Source organism: Triticum dicoccoides, chromosome 2B (assembly GCF_002162155.2).
Source record: "Triticum dicoccoides isolate Atlit2015 ecotype Zavitan chromosome 2B, WEW_v2.0, whole genome shotgun sequence".
In the NCBI taxonomy this organism is placed as follows: domain Eukaryota; kingdom Viridiplantae; phylum Streptophyta; class Magnoliopsida; order Poales; family Poaceae; genus Triticum; species Triticum dicoccoides.
The window spans coordinates 711,344,361-711,350,204 of NC_041383.1; positions in this window are offsets into that span (position 1 = coordinate 711,344,361).

Below are 5,844 nucleotides of genomic sequence, written 5' to 3' on the forward strand. Positions count from 1 at the left end.
GTACGAAAAAATGGACGGCTTGACATATTCACACCTATGATGTGGTAACTAAGAAGAAGACACTTCAACAAATTAGAAACACTGCAAGACACCATATGGAAGGTGCAATCAATATCACTCTTCCAAGTTAAAATTGTCTCGTCATAGGTGGCGTTCATCAAACTAGAAGCAATACATGCTAGAAATCATATTCAATACCCAAACCAATATCACACTGCCAACTTAAAGGTGTCCCATCATAAGTGACTGATGCAGGATACACAAGAAGAGTAGTTTCATGTAAGAACATGGTGTGATAGACAGATATAGTATGTACCAAAAACAGGAAAGCGTGTCATATTCACATGTATCATGTGTAAGCTAAGCAGATGCAGTTTACACTAATTAGGAGCAATACGAGCTAGACACCATATGCAACATGCAACCAGATATCACACTGCCAAGTTAGAGCAAGCACCTTGGATGGTGGAGTAGGGGAGCGGAGACTTGGACCTTGTAATGCACTATCAGTACAAGGAGAATCGGCATAGATGCTCCGTTTACGTTGCTGCAGAGGACCACCATCATTGCCTTCCTTACTCTTTTCTTTCATCTTTCTTGATTTTGCCTTGTCAAGTCAAACCCACAAGAAAAAGGAATAAAATTTGCTCTTCAGAACTCCTTGATGCATGATACTAACGAACACTACTTTCATGTAAGGCAGCCGCATGATAGGAGGATGGAATATGTATGAAAAACAGGACGACGTGACATATTGACATGTATGATGTATAAAGTGTAAACTAAGCACAAGGTGCTTGAACTTGTTAGAATCGATGCAATATAGAAACCATATGAAAGATGAAACCAATATCCCTCTGCCAAATTAATATGGTGCCCTAACAAATGTATTTGACCAAATTAGAAGCAATACATGGCAATAGGCCAAAAATAATATGCAATATGCAACGAATAATGGTGACTCATCGTAAGTGATTGATGCAGGATACAGAAGAGAGGTAGCTTCATCTAAGAACAAGGTTAACACATAGATGCAGTGTGTACCAAAAATAGGAAGGCATGTCATATTCACAGGTATAGTGTGTAAACTAAGCAGATGCAATTTACCCTAATTAGAAGCATTAGAAGCTAGACACCGTATGCAACATGCAACCACATATCGTACTGCGAAGTTAGAGCAAGCACGTGTGATGGTGGTGTAGGGGAAGTGCGGTCTTCAGGTACAGAGCTACATTCAATATCTTCATTTAGGCTTGCATTCTTTATAAGAGTATTGCATCTCATATTAACCCACGCGTGTGACTGTCTCATCATAAGCGATAGATGCAGGATACACAAGAACAATAGTTTGATGTAAGAATACGGTGTGATAGGCAGATGTAGTATGTACCAAAAAAAGAAAGGCATGTCATATTCACATGTATAATGTGTAAGCTAAGGAGATGCAATTTAACAAATTAGGAGCATTGATGCGGGATACACAAGAAAAGTAGTTTGATGTAAGAACATGGTTAATAGAAAGACGTAGTATGTACCAAAAACAGGAAGGCATGTCATATTCACAGGTATAATGTGTCACTACAAGAAATATGTCAACTTGTGACCTTCTGTCAGTGACCCTGGAAGAATTGGTCATAGATCTATGACCATTTCAGACCAATTGGTCAATAGCTGTTCGGGGGGCTCCAAACCCTAAACCATTGCGACCATTTTGGTCAGAAAGGTCGTAATTTCCTTACCCGAAATGGTCATAAAGCAAACAGCGCTAGTCTGCTGCCTTATTTCTAGTTGTTAACGACCAATATAGATGGTCATAGCCTTGTAAATTGTGGTGGGTTGCGATGACTAGGCGCCATCTCATCAGTTTTGCCTATGTGTCATGTCCATGTGGCAGTTTTTGCCCTAGGTTGTGAAGCAACCTATATTTCTGCAATTCCCAAAATTCCCAAACAAATCTCATAAATTCTTTGGGTCATATCTTTGTCAAATATGTAAAAACCTTCCTTTCCTAGTTCAAAAATAATTCAAAAATATTCATTTTCCTATTCTGTTTAGAACAACAGTTTGTGAAGGAAGTACCACTTTGGCATGTCCAAATAGTATCCATTTTCTACAGTGCTTTCCTATGCCCAAATAACCATCCTCCACCATATGCCAGCTCAATCCATTCATTATTTTGAGCCGAGCTTCAACATTCGTATTTATGTCCAGTGTGGTGGTTTGCAAAGCAAGTACCACCTAGGCTCCTCCTTTTGAGCTGAAAATTTGTGAAGACGGTCTTCTTAGTAACTGATCATCCTCAGCCAAAACTCATGGCCATTAGCCATGTACATTTCCCGTACCGCTAATCAAACACTTGGCTGCTTATTCATGTTTAAGCATCGATCGGTCTCCTCGTGAGAATCTTATGTTGTGATTTTCTTCCTAGCACGTACCTGGGGAGTTCCCAAACCACTAGACATGCCTAGGCCGCCCAGAACACATGGCAATGCCACAGTCACGCGGTGACCACGCGGCGGGCATGCGAGCTTACGCGCTCTAGAGTTGGGGCCCTCGGCCACCGTCAAAACCTCGATGTCTCTCCATCAAACCATGTATTTCTGATTAAATAGGTACTTATGTAACTAGAAATGATTTTTGGAAAAAATAAATAGCAAACTATGAGGCAGCTGCAGTTCAAATTTGACCCGCTTCCAACTGAATCGGCGGAAATTTGTCTTTTTCACGAGAGGTGGATCAAAACTTTTTACACCCAACCATTTGGTCAATTGCGCATTAAATATGTCCTAGTATTTTATAAAAATGATCTGGTCCAATTTTGCAACAATTATTTGGTAGTTCCTTCACAAAAAAACCTCCTTTCGGGCACTCGAAAAATGAAAAATGGTTTTTTCGTCCAAAGAAAATGAAAACTTCCTTAGGCAACATTGTTTGCCATTCCAATATGCACCCTTGTGCACAATATGAGATCATCTGAACAAACTATGCCACAAATGTGTCCATAAGTTTGATCATTTGCCTTGAAAGCCATGAATCTTGAGAGATGATAGCTCATTTCTGAGAACACTTTTTTAAAATAATTGCCGTATTACAAGTTTGTTATTTTTCCTGGGAACTTGGCCACATATAATGACACAATATGAAGGTTTCCAAATTTTTTGATTTTTTTTGAATTTTTTATGCCCGTTTCAAAATGCGGTCAAAACGGCAGGAATGACCGTTCCTAGCTAGTTGTTGAATCTTGGAATTTTTTTGGTGTTTTCTGATTAAATAGATACTTATGTACCTAGAAATGATTTTTGTAAAAAATAAATAGCAAACTATGAGGCAGTTGCAGTTCAAATTTGACCCGCTTCCACCTGAATCGGCGGAAATTTGTCTTTTTCACGAGAGGTGGATCAAAACTTTTTACACCCAACCATTTGGTCAATTGTGCATTAAATATGTCCTAATATTTTATAAAATGATTTGGTCCAATTTTGCAACAATTATTTGGTAGTTCCTTCACAAAAAAACCTCCTTTCGGGCACTCGGAAAATGAAAAATGTTTTTTTCGTCCAAAGAAAATGAAAACTTCCTTAGGCAACATTGTTTGCCATTCTAATATGCACCCTTGTGCACAATATGAGATCATTTGAACAAACTATGCCATGAATGTGGCCATAAGATTGATCATTTGGCTTGAAAGCCATTGATCTCCACACGTGATAGCTCGTTTCTGAGAACACTTTTTTAAAATAATTGCCGTATTACAAGTTTGTTATTTTTCCTGGGAACTTGGCCACATATAATGACACAATGCGAAGGTTTCCCAATTTTTTGATTTTTTTGAATTTTTTATGCCCGTTTCAAAATGCGGTCAAAACGGCAGGAATGACCGTTCCTAGCTAGTTGTTGAATCTTGGAATTTTTTTGGTGTTTCTCTAATTAAATAGGTACTTATGTACCTAGAAATGATTTTTGTAAAAAATAAATAGCAAACTATGACAGCTGCAGTTCAAATTTGACCCGCTTCCAACTGAATCGGCGGAAATTTGTCTTTTTCACGAGAGGTGGATCAAAACTTTTTACACCCAACCATTTGGTTAATTGTGCATTAAATATGTACTAGTATTTTATAAAAATGATTTGGTCCAATTTTGCAACAATTATTTGGTAGTTCCTTCACAAAAAAACCTCCTTTCGGGCACTCGGAAAATGAAAAATGGTTTTTTCGTCCAAAGAAAATGAAAACTTCCTTAGGCAACATTGTCTGCCATTCTAATATGCACCCTTGTGCACAATATGAGATCATTTGAACAAACTATGCCATGAATGTGGCCATAAGATTGCTCATTTGGCTTGAAAGCCATTGATCTCCACACGTGATAGCTCGTTTCTGAGAACACTTTTTTAAAATAATTGCCATATTACAAGTTTGTTTTTTTGCGAAGGTTTCCCAATTTTTTGATTTTTTTTGAATTTTTTATGCCCGTTTCAAAATGCGGTCAAAACAACGGGAATGACCATTCCTAGCTAGTTGTTGAATCTTGGAATTTTTTTGGTGTTTCTCTGATTAAATAGGTACTTATGTACCTAGAAATGATTTTTGGAAAAAATAAATAGCAAACTATGAGGCAGTTGCAGTTCAAATTTGACCCGCTTCCAGCTGAATCGGCGGAAATTTGTCTTTTTCATGAGAGGTGGATCAAAACTTTTTACACCCAACCATTTGGTCAATTGTGCATTAAATATGCCCTAGTATTTTAGAAAAATGATTTGGTCCAATTTTGCAACAATTATTTGGTAGTTCCTTCACAAAAAACCTCCTTTCGGGCACTCAGAAAATGAAAAATGGTTTTTTCGTCCAAAGAAAATGAAAACTTCCTTAGGCAACATTGTTTGCCATTCTAATATGCACCCTTGTGCACAATATGAGATCATTTGAACAAACTATGCCATGAATGTGGCCATAAGATTGATCATTTGGCTTGAAAGCCATTGATCTCCACACGTGATAGCTCGTTTGTGAGAACACTTTTTTTAAATAATTGCCGTATTACAAGTTTGTTATTTTTCCTGGGAACTTGGCCACATATAATGACACAATGCGAAGGTTTCCCAATTTTTTGATTTTTTTTGAATTTTTTATGCCCGTTTCAAAATGTGGTCAAAACAACGGGAATGACCGTTCCTAGCTAGTTGTTGAATCTTGGAATTTTTTTGGTGTTTCTTTTATTAAATAGGTACTTATGTACCTAGAAATGATTTTTGGAAAAAAAATAAATAGCAAACTATGAGGCAGCTGCAGTTCAAATTTGACCCGCTTCTAGCTGAATCGGCGGAAATTTGTCTTTTTCATGAGACGTGGATCAAAACTTTTTACACCCAACCATTTGGTCAATTGTGCATTAAATATGTCCTAGTATTTTAGAAAAATGATTTGGTCCAATTTTGCATTTAATATATTATAGGTCCTTCAAAAAAACTCATTTTGGACAGTCGAAAAATGAAAAAAATGATTTAAGAGAACTCATTTCTCATAACTCTTTAAAAAAATATTTGTCTTATTTCAATTTGTGATTATTCCTGAAAGCTATAGTCAAATTTGCTGACACAATGAGAAGTTTTTTCTCTTCATATTTTAAGGTCATAATAAAATAGCTAACATGACTTAGCAACTTCTTTTAGTCAATTATGACCAATTTAAATGGTCAAAATATCATACCTGTATACTACGTTCTGATTGGTCCAAAGGCCTCTCACGCGGATCATGGATAAACCACCGTCGGATCCTCCTGGATCCAACGGCCCTCACCTCACCCTCTCACGGTCTCACCCACCCACCGCACACCACTCCACTCT